We start from the raw sequence: 18,481 nt of genomic DNA on the forward strand, positions 1-18,481 counted from the left end.
AATGTCTGTAGACACAGTCAAACGTCTCCTGGAGTGCAAATTGTCCCAGATTAAGAACCACTGAGATATGGCTACCTTTCAGGGTTGTTTTGAGGATTAAACAAAATAATAATAATGACACTTTGTGTAGTATTTGGCCTGTAACAAAAATTGGGTAATTAGTTATTACCAGCACAGGAGGTTCTTGTCTCATGGCAGAAAGAATTCAGGGATGAGACAGAAAGGTCAAGAAAGAAAAGTGGGGATTTATTTAGGTGATAGTATGCTCTCAATCACAGAGCAGGCAGACTCAGGTGAGTAGCTGCCCTGAGTTTCTTTGGCAAACTGGTTATGTGGCATGTAGAAATGAAGAGGTGGAATATTCATTGGAAAGGAAAGGTTTTGGGAGTCACATTCCCTGAATTTCATCTCAGCTCCACCTTCCCAAGACGGGGAGGGATTTTTGTCCATATTTAGTCTCGATCGGAAGTGTCATGGTGTAGGTGCATGATGGGTACTTCTTATCTGCAAGGCTAATTTTATTATAATGAGAGCACAGTGAGCAAAAGGTTACATTTGGAAGTTGGAGATTCCTGCTCTTCTTTGCTGCCCAAGGACCCCCATTGTTTACAAGATGTATTGGTTCCTGCCATTTAGCCTGTGTCTTCCTTTTTTTAGGCCCATATCTAGCTACCTGCCTGCTTTGACATTATTGTCATAAGAATGTGTGATGGACACATTTTACAAAAGTTTATTTAATACAGTTTTTGCCATATTTCATACTTGTGTCAAATCCCTTTATGTGCACATGTTGGCTCATGATGTTGGTAGTCGTGGACAATTCTTGTCTCATGCCACCCTTCACATTCTCTTCCACCCACCTCTTAACTCCAGCCGTCGCTGGTCATCAGCTGCACACGGTGTAACTTCAGTTGCACCATACCTCTCCAACTTCTGTCCTGGGGTTTCTCTGCTATTTCAGGATATCCACAGGAACCCGCTCAGCCATTCCGACAGAGGAGCAAACCTAGAAGTGTGAAGGAGTTAACATCTCATGCCATACCTGGCCAATATGGCACGGGAAGATGGTGGGTAAATACTCCATCCCCTATCCATCGGGCAGACTGTTCTGTGGTGCATTCTATGGCTTCATAGAGGGTCTGAGTGGGATCAAGTATCAAATGTCACAGTGGTGATCACCTTGGCAATGCATTCTTGTGTTGACTTCATCTTCCTCTATTTCACTCTTCCTACTCCCTTTTTACTGTTTCTTGCAATCCATTTCCCAAAATAAACTACCTGCACGCAAACCCTTATCTCAGGTTCTGTTTTGAAGGAAACCTATTGTCAATTGGGAAAAAAAAAAAAAAGCACAACCTGACAGTTGAGAATTATGTTTTACGTAGCCATCTTTCTTTGGACTTCAAGCCCGGGAGGCAGCCTCTCACCTCAGAGGGACTGCTCCTAAAAAGTAAGGGAGGAGCCAGGATATATAGGAGTTTTTGCAACAAAGGCCAGGTAGTTAGAACATCAAAAGATTACTGTTAAATAAAACCAGACATCTCAAGTTAATGAATTTAGCATTTTTCTATGTATGGAAGATGCAAGAGTCTGGGCTCACTGAAATCATTCCTTTGATATGTACCTTAGCTATCTAGGGCCACTATCTTGTTCTTTCCCATCTTGAGTTCCCTCAGAGCTCAGTGTTGGGGGTGGGGGGGTGGGGGGGATGGTGGTAGACACTTGATGGATGCAACATCCTTTGTTTACTGATACAGCAGGTAACTTTTTTTAGGCAACATTTTTCATTTACAGAAAAACTGCAAGACTAGCACAAAGAACATTTCACCAAGATTCACCAATTAACATTTTGACATATTTGCTTTATTATTTTCTCTTCATGCTGAAGCTGAATCCAGCCTCTGTACCCCAACACCAAATTAAATCTTGGAGACAGAGTTTTGGGTGAAGTAGAAAAGAATAGCTTTATTCTTGGACAGGCAAAGGGGGCCACAGCAGGCTAATGCCCTCAAAACTGTGTGTCCCTGCCTTGGAGGGGTAGTGAGAAATTTTATAGGAATGGTTCAAAGAGAGTGTGATCAGTTCATGGGCATGCTTCTGATTGGCTGGTGGTGAGGTAAGTGGGAGTCAGCATCATCAACCTTCTGATTCCAACTGGTTTGGGGTCTATGTGCTTGTGGGCAGCACACTGACATTAACTGTTAACTTCTCCCACCTGGTGGGGGTTTCAGTGTCTGAAGAACGGCTCAAAGATATCGTTGTGTGTATCCCTTGTTGGGGAACCAGGACCTTGTCCCAAAGCTGCACTGTTGTTTCTCCTGACTGTTTGTTCCTCCCTTGTCTCACATCCCCCCCCCCCCTTCCCTAATTAACAACTGCTTGCATCTGCCCATTGGAACTCAGGGAAAGTCATGGAGGCTGAATGAAGTATATTTCCTATAATCAAGGAATGGGGGACACAGAAAGGCTTTTGTGCCCAGGAGCCCCACAGGGCCCTGCTCGGTATCAGTGTGTGTGTGTGTGTGTGTGTGTGTGTGTGTGTCTGTGTGTCTGTGTGTCTGTGTGTATTTCTGACCCATTTACAAAGAAGTTGTAGACATCACACCCTTTGATCCTCTAATATTTTAGTATGCATTTGTTAAGAATATCTTGCAATTTTCTTATGTAACCGCAATCTAATCACAAAATTTAACATGGATGAAACACTATTGTCTAATCTACAGCCAATAGTTAATTTTGACAATTGTCCCCAAATGTTCTTTAAAACGTTTTTTTCCCCTTGTCCAGAGGACAGTTAGGTCAGGATAATACATTGCATTTGGTTGTTATTCCTCAGTCTTCTTTTACCTGTGACAAACTCGTGTGTGTGTGTGTGTGTGTGTATCAACAAATTGTAAGAAATACATTATTAAAATATCCAGAGAAGGAAAAATTCCCATTATGTATGTTAACTGCTTAGCCATTGTGATGGAAATCTTTCCAAAACGTTTTACCTGCTTCCTGGGATATAGTGAGTGCTCTAAAGGTCAGTTAACTCCTTCTGGAGACACGAACTTACTAGCACTGAGTATTCCATGCTGCAGAGGTGTTTCTGTCTATCTGTGTGTGTAACATTGTGCTCCAGGAAGGATTTAAGATTATTTACACATGGACAAGATAAAACAAAAGGAAAATGTTTACAGTGGAAAGCTTCTCTATTCCCTAGTTCCTACCCTAGTTCTCTAGCCATTACCTTTACACTTTCTTCACCCATGCACTCCTTCCCTGGGAAAATCCATCCATCTCCAGCAAGAAACCATACCCCAACGACTGCAGGCTACCATTTTGACTTTCCCTGGCTATAAGCACCTTCACCTTGGTGGGCTCCTTTTTCAATTAAAAAATATTAAAAATGATATCTTATAACTTAGATGATATAAAGATGAATATGTTATTATATATTGGAACATTTTCTTGGAACTAAAAAATTTTCCTTTCTAATTTAAAAGAAATTAAACATTTTCACATGCCCCACAACCCAAAGTATTGTGGGCCTTAGACACTAAGCCTACTGCAGCTCATGCCCTGCTCTCAAATCCACATGCATTTGTCAGATTGAGTGATTCGATGTGGAGGCATACTCAGATGCTACATCAGGAGGGTTAGGGATGGCCCCTGACTCCCAATCCCCACTGGAAGTTCGCAGAGGTAAGTGAGGGTGGATCCCAGACCCAAGATCAATAGCCAAGGGTAGACATGGGTCTTCCAGGTCAGATTTCCTTTTCAGTAGTCCCCTGTGTGTGAGCTGTATGTCCCCTTATTTTATTTAATTATGGAAACTTTTTGGTTTTGTTGATTTTCTCTCTTGATTTCCTGCTTTCAATTTCATTGATTTCTGCTCTAATTTCTTTTCTCCTGCTTATTTTGGATAAAATTTGCTATTCTTTTTCTAGTTTCCTAAGGTGGAAATTTAAATGATTGATTTTAGAGCCTTTTTCTTTTCTAATATGTGCATTCAGTGCTATAAATTTCCCTCCAGCACTGTTTTCACTGCATCCTACAAATTTCGATAAGTTGTATTTTCATTTTTATTTATTTCAAAATATTTTTCAATTTCTCTCCAGATTTGTTCCTTTACCTGTGTATTGTTTAGCAGTGTGTTGTTTAATCTCCATGTATTTGGAGTTTTTCCAGTTATCGTCCTGCTACTGATTTCTACTTTATTCCCATTGTGGTTGGAGAGCAGACCTTGTATGACCTCTATTATTTTTAATTTGTTAAGGTGTATTTAATGGCCCAGGATGTAGTCCATCTTGGTGAATGTTCCACGTGAGCTTGAGAAGAATGTGTATTTTTCTGTTATTGGATGAAGTAGTCTATAGATGTCAATTATATCCAGTTGATTGATAGTGCTGTTGCATTCAGCTATGTCCTTACAGTTTTCTGCCTGCAGTCTGTCCATTTCTGAGAGATGGATTTGAAGTCTCCAACTATGAAAGTGGATTCGTTTATTTGTCCTTGCAGTTCTATCAGTTTTTGCCTCATGTAATTTAATGGTCTGTTGTTAGGTACACACACGTTAAGGATTGTTAAGTCTTCTTGGAGAATTGACTCTTTTATCACTATGTAATGCCCTTGTTTATCCCTGATAACTCTCCTTGCTTTGAAGTCTGCTCTGCCTGAAAATAATAGAGCAGTTACTCTTGCTTTTTAAAATTAATGTTAGCATGGTATAATTTCCTCCATCCATTTAACATTTAATCTATATGTGTCTTTATATTTAAAGTGGGCTCCTTGTAGACAAATAGATAATTAGATCTCATTTTTTGATCCTCTGACAATCTCTCTCTCTCTTTCTCTTTTCTTTTTGGTCACACCACACAGCATGTGGGAACTTAGTTCCCCAACCAGGGATTGCACCGGTGCCCCCTGCATTGCAAGTGCAGAGTCTCAACCATTGGACTGCCAGGGAAGTCCCCAATCTCTTTTTAATTGATGTGTTTAGATCACTGATGTTCAAAGTAATTATTGGCTTGCAAGACTGTGTATATTTAAGGTGTACAGCATGTTAATTTGATACACTTATATATTATAATATGATTGCCATTGTAATGATAATTAGCACTGCTATCATATTACATAATTATTTTTTCTTTTAGTGGTTGGGATAATTAAGTTCTAGTCTTTTAGCAAGTTTATTGATTATGATACAATATTGTTGTCTATATTCACAATACTGTACATTTGATCTCTAGGGCTATTGTAAGTTTGTACCCTTAAACACCGTCTATCCTATTCCTCAATCCCCTTCCCATAGTAAGCACCATTTTACTCTTTGCTTTTATGGGTTTGGCCTTTAAAAGATTCCACATATAAGTATATTATACAGTACTTGTCTTTCTCTGTCTGACATCGCACTTAGCATGACATGCTCAAGCTCCATCCACGTTTTTGCAAATGGCAGGATGTCTTCCTTTCTGGAGGCTGAATAATATTCCATTGTATACATATACCACATCTTCTTTATCCATTTATTGTTGGGCTAGTAGGTTGTTTCCATATCTTAGCTATTGTGAACAATGTTGCAATAAATATGGAAGTGCATATATCTCTTTGATATCCTGTTTTCATTTCCTTTGGGTATACACCCAGAAATGGGATTACTGGATTATACGGTAGACCTATTTTTAATGTTTTGAGGAAACTCCATATTGTTTTCCATAGTGATTGAACCAATTTACATATTCACCAACAGTTTACAAGCATTCCCTTTTCTCCACATCTTCACCAACGTTTGTTATCTCTCACCTTCTTGATGATGGCCATTCTAACAGGTGTGAAGTGATATCTCATTGTGGTTTTGATTTGATTTCCCTGATGATTTGTGGTGTTGAGCATTGTTTCATGTATCCATTGGCTATTTGGATGTCTTCTTTGGAAAAATGTCTTTTTAGTTCTTCTGCCCATTTTTAAATCAGATCATTTGCTTTTTTGTTATTAAGTTGCATGGGTTTTCTATATATTGGAATGTTGACTCCTTATCTGAATATGATTTGCAAAAATCTTCTCCCATGGATGCCTTTTAATTTTGTTAATTATTTCTTGTGCTGTGCAAAAAGTTTTAAGCTTTATGTTCTCTCATATGTTTTTGTACCAGTACCATACAGTTTTTACTACTATGCCTTCATAGTATTGCTTGAAATCAGGAAGTGTGATACCTCTGGCTTTGTTCTTTTCCTCGAGTGCTTTGGCAGTTCAAGGTCTTTTGTGGCTCCATACAAATTTTAGGATTGCTTTTTCTATTTCTGTGATAAATACTATTGATATTTTGATAGGGATTGTGTTGAATCTATAGATGGCTTTGGGTAGTGTGGACATTTTAACAGTATTAATTCTTCTGATCCATGAACACTGGATGTTTTCCATTTGTGTCTTCTTCAATTTTTTTCAGCAAAGTCTTGTAGATTTTGTTGTATATATCTTTCACTTCCTTGGTTAAATTTGTTCCTAAGTATTTTATTGTTTTTGACTGTAATTATAAATGGGATAGTTTTCTTTATTTCTTTTTCAGATGTTTCATCATTTGTGTATGGAAATGCAACTGATTACTGTATGTTGATTGTATTCCCCAACTTAACTGAAATTGTTGATAGTTCCAGTAGTTTTTTGGTTGAGTCTTGGGGATTTTCTATATAAAAAATTATATTGTCTGCAAATAGTAATAGTTTTACTTCTTCCTTTCAAATTTGGATGTCTTTTGTTTCTTTGTCTTGCCTAATAGCTCTAGCTAGGACTTCCAGTACTATATTTAATAAAAGCAGTGAGAATGGGCATCCTTCTTTTGTTCCTGATCTTGGAGGAAAGGCTTTCAGTTTTTCTTCATTGAGCATAATGTCAGCTGTGTGTTTGTCATATATGGCCTTTATTATATTGACATATGTTCCTTCTATACCCAATCTGCTAAGGTTTTTCTTTTTATCATGAAAGGATGTTGTATTTTTTCTGTATCTGTTGAGATGATCGTGTGATTTTTATCTTTCCATTTATTAATGTGATGTGATACTTTATCAATTTGCATATGTTGAACCATCCCAGGGATAAATTCCTTTTGGTCATGGTGTGTAATCCTTTTAATGTCTCTTGAATTTGGTTTACTAATATTTTGTTGAGAATTTTTGCATTTGTATCAATCAGGGATATTGGCCTATTGATTTTGTCTCTTGTGGTTTCCTTAATCTGGCTTTGGTATCAGGGTAATGATGGCCTCATAACATGAGTTTAGAAGTGTTTCCTTCTTCTCAATTTTATGGAAGAGTTTGAGAAGGATTGGTGTTAATTCTTCTTTGAATATTTGGTAGAATTTGCCAGGGACACCCACTGGTCCTGGCTTTCTGTGTTGAGAGATTTTGAGTATTGACTGAATCTTGTCACTACATATTGTTATGTTCAGATTTTCTTTTACTTCCATCTTGGCAGTTTGTATATTTCTAAAAATTTATCCATTTCTTTTAGGTTATCTAATTTGTTGGCTTATAATTGTTATCAGTAGTCTTTTATTATCCTATGTATTTCTGTAGTATCAGTTCTAATGTCTTTTCTTTCATTTCTAATTTTATTTGAATTTTCTCTCTCTCTTTCTTAGTATAGCTAAAGGTTGGTCAATTTTATCTTCTTGAGAAACCAGCTCTTACTTTTGTTGGTCCTATTGATTTTCTGGCTTTTATTTCATTTATCTTCACTCTATTCTTTATTATTTCCTTCCTCTGCTAAATTTGAGCTTAATTTGTTCTTTTTTTCTAGTACCTTGAGGTATAAAGTTGGGTTGTTTATTTGAGGTATTTCTAATTTCTTAATATATGCACTTATTGCTATTAACTTTCCTCTCAGAACTGCTTTTGCTTCATCCTATAAGTTTTGCTATGTTTTGTATTTCTATTTTCATTTCTTTTGAGATAATTTTTATTTCCCTTTGACTTCTTCTTTGATCTGTTGGTTATTCAGAAGTGTGTTGTTTAGTTTCCACATATCTGTAGATTTTCCAGCCTTCCTCTTGTTGTTGATGTCTAGTTTCATACCACTATGGTCAGAAAAGATAGTTGGTATGATTTCAATCTTCTTAAATTTGCCCAGATTTGCTTTGTGTTCTATCATATGATCTATCCTATAGAATGTTCCATTTGCTCTTAAGAAGAGTGTGTATTCAGAGTACACATTATATTCTATATGTCTAAGTCCATTTGCTCCAAAGTGTGCTTCAATTCCAATATTTCCTTGTTGATTTTCTGTCTGGATGATCATCTATTGCTGACAGTGAGGTACTGAAATCTCCTACTATTATTGTATTATCATCTATTTCTCCCTTTAGATTTGTTAGTATTTACTTAATATATTCTGGTGCTTCAATGTTGTGTGCATATATATTTATGATTGTTATATCTTCTGGAAGTATTGACCCTTTATTATCTTATAATGATCCTCTTTGTCTCTTGTTACCATTTTTGGCTTAAAGTCTATTTTGTCTGACATAAGTATGGTTATCCCTGCTTTCTTTTGGTTTCCACTTACATGGAATATCTTTTATTCCTTCACTTTGAGCCTATATGTGTTTTTAGAGCTAAATGAGTCTCCTGTAAGCAGCATATAGTTGGATCTTGTTTTTTGGTTTTTGTTTTTTTTTTTATCCATCCAGCCACTCTGTGCCTTGTGATTGGTGAATTCAATCCATTTACCTTTACAGTGATAATTGATATATAAGGCCTTACTTCTGCCATCTCATCATTTGCCTTCTGGTTATTTTGAATCTCTATTGTTTCTTTTTTCCCTCTGTTTCTGTAAACCTGTGTAAATTGGTGTTTTTCCATGATGATATGCTCAGACTCCCCTCTTCTTATGTTTTGTGACTTTAGATTTTAGCTTTGTGGTCACCATGAGGATCACAAAAAATATCTCATAGATAACATAGTCCATTTTACACTGATAGCAACTTATCTTCATTCTACTATAAAATTACACACTTTTATTCTTCTCCTTTTAGATATTTTTGATGCCACAATTTACCTCTTTTGTGATTTAATTAACAAATTACAGTAACTATGGGTATTTTGAATACTCCTTTCCTTAAACATTTTACTATAACTAAGTGGTTAAAAGACCATTTTAATATAGTTATAATTTTCTAACTTTGACTTTTTATCTTTCACCTATACCAGAGTGTTGTGTACTTTCCTATGTTTTTAATGTCACTAATTAGCATCTTTTCATTTCAGCCTGTAGAACTCCTTTCAGCATTTCTTGTGAGGCAGGTCTAGTGGTGGTGTGCTCCCTCAGCTTTTGTTTGTCTTTATTTCTTCTTCATCTATGAAGGATAACTTTGCCAGATAAAGTGTTCTTGGCTGGGCACTTTTCTCTTTCAACACTTTGAATATGTCATTCCACTCTCTCCTGGCTTCAGGAGAGTTTCTTCTGAGAAATCCACTGATAATCTAATAGAGGATCCTTTGTAGTTACTTTCTTTTCTTCCAAGGCTGATTTTAAGATTAATTCTTTATCACCAATTTTTGACAGTTTCATTATAATGTATCTTGGAAAGGGTCTTTTTGCATTGAGATAATAGGGTGTTCTATTAACTTCATGGAATTATATGTCCAATTTCTTCCCCAGGTTTGGAAAATTCTCATCTTTAAATAAACTTTCTGCACCCTTCTCCCTCGTTTCTCCTTCTGGTATACCAGTTATTCTTATATTTGTCTTTCCAATCAAATTTGGTAAACCCTGTAGAGTTTCTTCACTTTTTAAAAATCTTAGCTTCTCTCTTCTTCTAATGGAATCATTTCTAAATTCCTATCATCCAAGTCACTTATTCTTTCTTCCATCTGATGTACCTTGTTGCCTATGCTCTCCAATGCATTCTTTATTTCTTTCATTGAATTCTTCAGCTCCAGAATCTCTGTTGGGTTCTTTTTTTTATAATTTCAGTCTCTTTGGCAAACAATTCCTCTTCATTGATTTTATTCTTGAGTTCATTGAATTGCCTGAGTTTTCTTGTAGTTGATTGAATTTCTTCGTAACAGCTATTTTGAATTCCTTATCACTTAGATACCAATACTTTGTGCCTTTGAGTTTGGTTGCTGGAGAATTATCATTTTCTTTTCTGTGAAACTATATGTCCTTTATTTTTCACTGTGTTTGATAATATGTGCTTCTGTTTTCACACTTGAAGCAGCAAACTCCTGCCTTAGTTAAGTAAATATGTCTTTACTTTGGTTCTTACAGTTCGACAGGCTAACAATTAGAAACCTTTCCTTTGTATTCCAGAAGGTGGCAGAATTGCTCAAATTTTTATTTCTCCTATTGGAGCTGGTTCTCAGGGCTGCACTCAAGGGCACACACATGGAGCCGACAGCAGAGTGAGGAGAGGTGTGGGCTTAGCATCTTGGGCTTTGGGGGTGTCCACGGGCTTCAAAGGGGACTTCCACAAGGCCACAGTGGACACACTGCTGAAGGTCCCAAGCGTACAGCAGGAAATATGTTCCTTCAATGCCCTTTGACATTCTTATCTGACTCCTTCCCCTTTCCTCTCCCCCACCCCAGTCGCAGAGGTCCCTCCTCAGAAATCTGGGTGCTACTAGAGAGAAATGGGTCCCTCCAGGTACAAGCAGTAGAGCAGAGCAGTCTGTCACTCACCAATTTTGCTGTCCACCTCCTTTGCTGGGGAGGTAGCTGCTGTAACTCCTCAGTTGCCCAGTGTGTTGCAGTGTCACCCTTGGGAAGGGGTTGCTTTGGCCATTTCCTCCCTCTCCTCTGCCCCCAAACTCATCTCTACCCTGATGGCATGGCAGAGTCTCCCATCAGGCAGGCTGGGCCACCACAAATTCTCTATCTCCTGTGGGTGTCTGCCCAGCTTTGCACTCTCCAGGGTCCCATTTTCCCAATCATGGTAAGTGGGATGGGACCTTACCGACTCTCTTGGAGTTGCAGCCTCCTCTGAGGTTCTGTCCACCTACTTTTGGATGTGCAGGTGGGTTAAGATCTCCCAGGTGCCTGCTTTCATGTGCAGAGACACTTTTGTTCAGTTATCGATGTCCAATTAGTTGTAAATCAAAGGGAGAGAAAACGGGAACAACACAAACCACGTGATGATGATGTCACTGCCCTCCCTACACTTTCATAGAGTTTTAACAACCAAACACTTATCTCTGTGAGATCATTTGTTTTCTTATCCTTTTTGCCAGAGATATTTTAAAGATAAGTATAAACTAGACAAGGTTATATCATTTGTGATATTGGAAAATGAGTCCCAGGCACCAACTGAGGTCCTAGACTGGGCGAGCTGCCCTGGGGAGGGGGATAAAAACCCTGGCTAATTGGAACCAGCTGTTTGTCTTCCATTCTCTGATGATGACAGACCCACCTCTCCTTTAGAACCACTGACCACTGGAGAAATACTCACAACCTTGTGGCTAGAAAGGAGATTTTAAAAGAGGCCCATGACTACTCTAGAGGTGGTATCCCTTCTTCCCTTGAGTTAGCTCTCCTGGGCCAACTAAGAACAGGTCCATGAGGAAAGGAGCCAAGAGTTATGACATAATCATACTCAGATATGCCCACAAACAGCAGCCCAGGGAAGTAGGCTCTGCTCACCTGAGTCACTACGCTCATGTTATACAGACATAGCATCTTGTTTTTCTTTTTTTTCTTTTCTTTTCTTTTTTTTAATATCACTTCACACCAGTTAGAATGGGCATCATCAGAAAATCTACAAACAGTAAATGCTGGAGAGGGTGTGGAGAAAAGGGAACGTTCTTGCACTGTTGGTGGGAATGTAAATTGGTACAGCCACAATGGAGAATAGTATGGAGGTTCCTTAAAACACTAAAAATGGAATTACCATATGATCCAGCAATCCCACTACTGGACATATACCCAGAGAACGCCATAATTCAAAAACACACATGCACCCCAATGATCATTGCAGCACTCCTTACAATAGCCAGGACATGGAAGGAACCTAAATGTCCATCAACAGATTAATGGATAAAGAAGATGTGGTACATATATACAATGGAATATTACTCAGCTGTAAAAAGGAACAAAATTGGGACATTTGTAGAGACATAGATGGCCCTAGAGACTGTCATACAGAGTGAAGTCAGTCAGAAAGAGAAAAACAAATATCGTATATTAACACATATGCAGAATATAGAAAAATAGTACAAATCAACTGGTTTGCAAGGCAGAAATAAAGACACAGATGTAGAGAACAAACATATGGTCACCAAGTGGGGAAAGTGGGGGGGGGTGGAATGAATTGGGAGATTGGGATTGCCATATATACATTACTAATAAAAGAAAATCAAATTGTACACTTTAAATATATACGCAGTTTATTGTATGTCAACGGTATCCCAATAAAAGTTCTGAAAGAAAAAAAAATTTATTTAGCTGCCCGGGGTCTTAGTTGCAGCATGCAGGATCTAGTTCCCTGACCAGAGAGATTGAACCTGGTCCCCCTGCATTGGGAGTGCAAAGTCTTTTTTCTTTTTTAATCTTTTTTTTTTATTATTATTGGCTGTGTTGGGTCTTTGTCTTTCTCTAGTACCCAAACTTTCTGTGAAAGACACTTATTTGCTTAACTTGCACCATTAGCCTGAGGGACAGGCATCTAATTTAACATACATCTAGGGGGCTACTGAAATAGTCTCCAAAGACAGAGGTTGGTGGGTGCCATCTTTGCGCTCTCCCTCTGTTCTGCTCCGGCTCACAGAACCTCCCGGAAGGGAGCTTGTACTTGTTTGGTGCCTGGGTTTTTGTGGCTTTGGCCCAGTGGGTGTTCCTTGCCTGGCTCTGGTGGGGAGTGGGGCTTCTGTCTGTGGGTCCCCTGGGACTGTTACGACAGAGGGACCGTTCTTAGCCAGCTACCACCCACAGGGCATGGCAGACAGCATGGGAAACACAGCCTCAGTCTTTCTATGAAAGAGGACTATTGGCTCATCCTGGAGCTTTGGCCTGAGGGGCAGGCTTCTGGTTTGGCACACACCTAGAGGGTACTGAAGGGTTTTTCAGGAACAGAGGTTGCTGGGCGCCTTCTTGCTCTCTCTCCGTCTCATTCCAGCATGCTGATGTCATCCGGAGGGGAGCTTGTACTGTCGTCTGGAGTCCCACTTTTGTGGCTGCTGCCCAGGGGATGCTCCTAGATTGCCTGGTGCTGGTGGCCAGTGGGGCTTATGCTCATGGGTCCCTTAGGACTATAATAAATGGAGACAGTTCTTAACCAACTACCACCCACAGGACTCAGCAGGGAGGCAACAGACTGAGGACCTGCTCTTTGTGAAAGAAGCCCGTTAGCCTTTCTTCACAGCTGTGGCCTGAGGATCAGTCTTCTAATGAAACACAATCTAAGGGGTGACTGTAATTCTATCCAGAGACCTCAGAGGGCAGGCCCTATCATCACACTCTTCCTCTGCGGTGTTCGAGTGCTGGTATCTCTCAGAGGGGAGCTCCTACATGTGTCTGGTGCCTGGCTCTGGGGGAAGGGGTTGCTGCCCAGGGGATGCCTCTTGATTGCCTGGATCTGGTGGCCAGTGGAGCTTGTATTCATGAATTCAATGGGATGGTAGCAAAGAAAGAAACAGTTCCTAACTCGCCATCACCCCATGGCTGAGTACAGAGGGAGAAGACAAATGCCCAATTCCTGTTGCAAGTAAACTCATTAAGAAGGAGCACTGTTGGGAATTCCCTGGAGGTCGAGTGGTTAAGACTCTGTGCTCCCACTGCAGGGGATGAGGGTTCGATCCCTGGTCAGGGAACTAAGATCCCACCTGCCGCACATTGTGGCCAGAAAGTAAAAAAAAAAAGAAAAAAGAAAATTAAAAAAAAAGAAAAGAAAAAGGAGTCCTGTTGAGCAGTGGCCAACATGCAAGATGGCAGAGTAGGAAGACCTTGAGCTCACCTCCTCCTGCAGACACACCAAAATCACAACTATTTACAGAGAAACCATTGATGCGAAAAACCAGAAGCCTAGCAGAAAAGATCTTCTACAACTAAAAATATAAAGAAGAGGCCCCAACAAGACAGGCAGGTGGGGTAGAGTCATGATATAGTCAAGATCCATACCCCCAGGCGAGTGAGCCACAAATGGGAGGATAATCACAGCTGCAGAGGTGCTCCCCACGGAGCAAGGGGCCCGGGCCCCACATCGGGCTTCCCAGCCTGGGCATCTGGAACCGGGAAGAGGAGCCCCAAAACTGTTTGGCTTTAAGGTGAGTGGGGCTTATTTTAGGGAGAGCCACAGGGCTGTGGGAAGTAGAGAATCACCTCTTAAAGAGCACACATCAAAGCTCACAGCTCCTGGACCCAGTGCAGAAGCAGTCATTTGAAACGAAACCCAGTCAGACCCACTGATTTTGGAAAGCCTCTCAGAGAGGTGAGAGGCAATGGGAGCTCACCCTGGGGATAGAGACACTGGCAGTAGCCATTTGGGGGAGCTTGTTCTACCCTGTGGACACTGGTGCTGGCAAGTGCCATTTTGGAAGCCTCTCCCTAGCTTATCAGCACTGGGATCTACCCCCCACACACACTCCCCTCCCCCCGCCCAACCCTCACCAGCCTGTTGGCACCAGTACTAGGATGCCTCCAGCCAAGCAGCCAGCCAGGCAGAGACACAGCCCCACCCACCAGCAGGCTTGCTGCCTTGAGACCCCCTGAGCCCACAGCTGCCCCAGACCTGGCGCTTTAAGACAAACTGGCTTGCTTAGTGGACCAAGAGGGGTTTCAGGGTCAGGTTCATAAAGAACATTATCAACTTAACTTACTTAAACTTTAAAGCGTCAATTTCCATAACTGAATGATGGAAAATTACAATCTACCTTGTACAGTTATTGTGAGAATCAGAGATAATATACACAAAACTCCAGCAGACTATTTAACATACAGGAGAAACACACGACGTTTATCATTCTTTTATTTCAAAGCAAAAATGGCAAAATGATTTTTAATGATTGATTGTGGCTTCCTGGTGCACTGTCATGAGAACAGTATGAGTCTGTGATGTGACTCAAGATCCATGGCCCAGGGTCAGTGAGAGATCTCTGTCGTGGGCTCCGTGAGGGAAGCTGCAATGAGTCACATTTAATTGTCATCTTCAAATTACAACTCCTATTCGAAGGAGGGAACGGTAAGTGGAGGGAGTAAAATACAGTTCCATTAACTCTCCTGAATCTGTGAATCAATCACTGAATAAGTCCAAAGAATTGATAACCCTTCAGCTAAATTCCAATGGAGATATGTGGAAGGAGGAAAAAAAAGGTATTTTACAAAAGTCTGGAACAACATTCACCACTCACAGGCAAAGTCAGAAGGCAACTAGCTATGGAGAAGAAATGAAAATCTTACAAGAAATAGGAGGTTACTGCAAAAGAAAAAAAAATCAGTGTCAAAGGACTAAAGATGAATATTTACTGATGGTTTTGTAACTGGTTCCCACTGTACTACCTGAGACATGCTTAAAGTAGTCGGAAAAATATTTTCAGAAATAACACTTTTTAGATCCACAGGGCAGCAAGCATATAAGTTGACAGCTGACACCAGAAGCCTAATTACCATATCTTTGCTTTTCCTTCAGAATAAATATGTTTATGGCAAATGTTCTCTACCTTTTTTGCCTGGCATTCATAAGGGAGAAGCATAAACAACAGTTTGAATAAATCATTACAATTACACCATCAGTTATATTACAAAAGGTAGTTAAGTCACATTTCCATGTTAAAAGCAATTTTTTTTAATATACCTTTATTTTACTTTTTGGCCGCACAATGTGGTATGTGGGATCTTAGTTCCCCAACCAGGGATCAAACCCATGCCTCCTGCAATGGAAGCACAGAGTCTTAACCACTGGACCACCAGGGAAGTCCCTGCAATTATGTTTTATTACATATATTACAATAAAGGATAGATCTCTCCAAAAAAATCATGTAATAGGTTATTAATACCATCCTAAATAAATTAACAAAAATTTTAAAAACTGTTTTATTCCTAGTATGGTAAATATTGCTTGATAAAACCTGCGTAAACAAAATTATCCTTAGGGTACCACCATATGATCCAGCAATTCCACTCCTAGACATATATCTAGAGAAAACTATAATTAGAAAAAGTATGTGTACCCCAGTATTCACTGTGGCACTGTTTACAATAGCCAAGTCATAGAAGCAACCTAAGTGTCCATCGACAGAGGAATGGATAAAAGAGATGTGGCACTGGGAACTCCCCGACAGTCCAGTGGTTAGGGCTCTGCGTTTCCACTGCAGGGGGCATGGGTTCAATCCTTGGTCGGGGAAATAAGATCCCACAAGTTACGCAGCCTGAACAAATGAACAAACAAATAAATGTGGTACACATATATGAAATATTACTCAGCCATTAAAAAAGAATGAAATAATGCCACTTGCAGCAACATGGATGGACCTAGAGGTTATCATACAGATTATCATACAGTAAGTCAGAGAGAGAAAGACAAATATATGCCATCACTCATATTGGAATCTAATTTTTAAAAATATTACAAATGAACTTATTTACAAAACAGAAACATACTTACAAACTTATGGTTACCAAAGGGGAAATGTGGTGGGGAGGGATAAACCAGGGGGTGGGGATTAACATATACACGCTACTATATATGAGATAGATAACCAGAGGACCTTCTGAGTAGCACAGGGAACTCTACTCAATACTCTGTGATAACCTATATGGGAAAAGAATCTGAAAAAGAATTAATATATGTATATGTATAACTAAATCCCTTTGCTGTACACCTGAAACTAACACAACACTTTAAATCAACTGTAATGCAATAAAAAATTTTTAAAAATTATTCTTAAGGTCCTCACAAATTCTAAGACTATATAAATATATATAATATTGAATCAAAATGTTTTGAGAATAGATGAGTCAGCTCCCGGGGCAGGACTAAGGGAGACAGTGATGCTCAAGGCAGGAGGAGATGGGTCAGGGCGAAGCACTAGGTCCCCGGCGTGGCTCTCAGGGTCTCAGGGCCCAAACGCAGTGTTTAGGATACAGAGAGCTCCGTGTTGGGGCGTCCCCATCTCCCGGGAGCTTCACTTCTTCCTTTCACAGCCTGTGTCAGACCCTCCTGCTACAGCACACGATCTTGCCCCAGGTCGCACTTCCAATGCGAGTCCGATTTCTGGGGAAGTCCGTCTGGGTCACCGAGGTTCCCAGTTAAAAGTCCGGGAGCTGATTCTCCTCAGACCCCGCGGAGCCAGATCACAGAGCCCCAACCCTCCCTCTTGCTGCTCTCGAGGAGGGGGCGGGTGGGGTGAGCGACCCGGGATTTCGGGACTTGGATGGAAACGGCATTTGCGGGGGAAGACTTAAGGGACTGCCGGGCCGTAGCCGAGGAGCCCGGAAAGCCTCCACCTGGGCCCTGGGCCTGCCTTCCCCCGTGCCCCGCCCCCTCTTCTCGCCCACCCCTAAAGTCCCGGCCTCTCTCGGTCCCCCTGTCCCTTTCCCCTCTCACGGCCCCCGTCACCCTCTCCTTTTCTCCTGGCCAGGTCGACATCGTCCCGGCAAAGGCGGGGGGGTTGCAGGGGGGAGTGGATGGGTTGCGGTCTCAGCGCGACCCCGCCGCCAGGCTCCCACTCTCTGCGGTGTTTCCACACTGCCTCCCGGCAGGCGGCGGGGAGCCCTGGTACTTCACCAGGAGCCTGAACACCTGCTCGGCTCCTACAACCCGAGCGAAGCTGGTGAGCAGCCCGCCCCGGGCTCCAGGTCATGATCCCCATCCCCACGGATGAACCTGAGTCGCCCAGAATCTCTGGCAGGAGCTTCGCCAGGAGGCTGGGGGACTCGTCCACCCCTTAGACCCGGAAGGATCCCTCAGCATTTTCACCGGTTTCATTTTCAATTTAGGCCAGCAAGCCCTAACCTTTTTGGCACAGGGATCAGTTTTGTGGAAGACAGTTTTTCCATGGAGGATATGTTTTGCCTCTGTGGTGGGGTTTTTTGTTTTTTGTTTTTTTTTTTTGGATTATGCCTGTTCTTTTTCATGTTTAGAGTTCTGGTCTCATTCTCCTCTGGGTGTCTCCTTTCTCTGACAGCAGCAGGAGTCGTCTTGCCTGTCATTCTCCCCACAAGTCTCAGGGCAGCCCCTGCACACAGGAGTGTCTGTGATATTAAGATGAATTTTCAGACTCATCCAGCTCTTGCCCTTTTTCTAGGGGTGTTTCCTGGATTATTCCCATACTTTACTAATATTTTTTAATTAATTAATTAATTGGCTGCATTGCGTCTTTGTTGCTGCACAAGGGCTTTCTCTAGTTGTGATGAGCGGGGTGCTACTCTTCATTGTGGTGCCCCGGCTCCTCACTGTGGTGGCTTCTCTTGTTGCGGAACACGGACGCTAGGTGCATGGGCTTCAGTAGTTGTGGCACATGGGCTCAGTAGTTGTGGCTCATGGGCTCTAGAGTGCAGGCTCAATAGTTGT

General features: G+C 41.0%; 1 protein-coding gene across 4 annotated transcripts in view; it reads right to left on the reverse strand.

Annotated features, from left to right (window-relative positions):
• The window catches only part of PIWIL4 (piwi like RNA-mediated gene silencing 4), an 83,525-nt gene that overhangs the window by 46,635 nt on the left and 18,409 nt on the right, over positions 1 to 18,481 (reverse strand). For 3 of the 4 annotated variants that reach the window (XM_057748619.1, XM_057748616.1, XM_057748618.1), the window contains one exon: positions 861 to 1,006. The exons of the other annotated variant lie outside the window; for it this stretch is intronic. The gene's annotated coding sequence lies outside the window, so the exon portion shown is untranslated. The remainder of the gene's footprint in view (positions 1 to 860; positions 1,007 to 18,481) is intronic. 4 annotated transcript variants of the gene reach the window in all.

This window comes from Hippopotamus amphibius, chromosome 9 (assembly GCF_030028045.1).
Source record: "Hippopotamus amphibius kiboko isolate mHipAmp2 chromosome 9, mHipAmp2.hap2, whole genome shotgun sequence".
In the NCBI taxonomy this organism is placed as follows: domain Eukaryota; kingdom Metazoa; phylum Chordata; class Mammalia; order Artiodactyla; family Hippopotamidae; genus Hippopotamus; species Hippopotamus amphibius.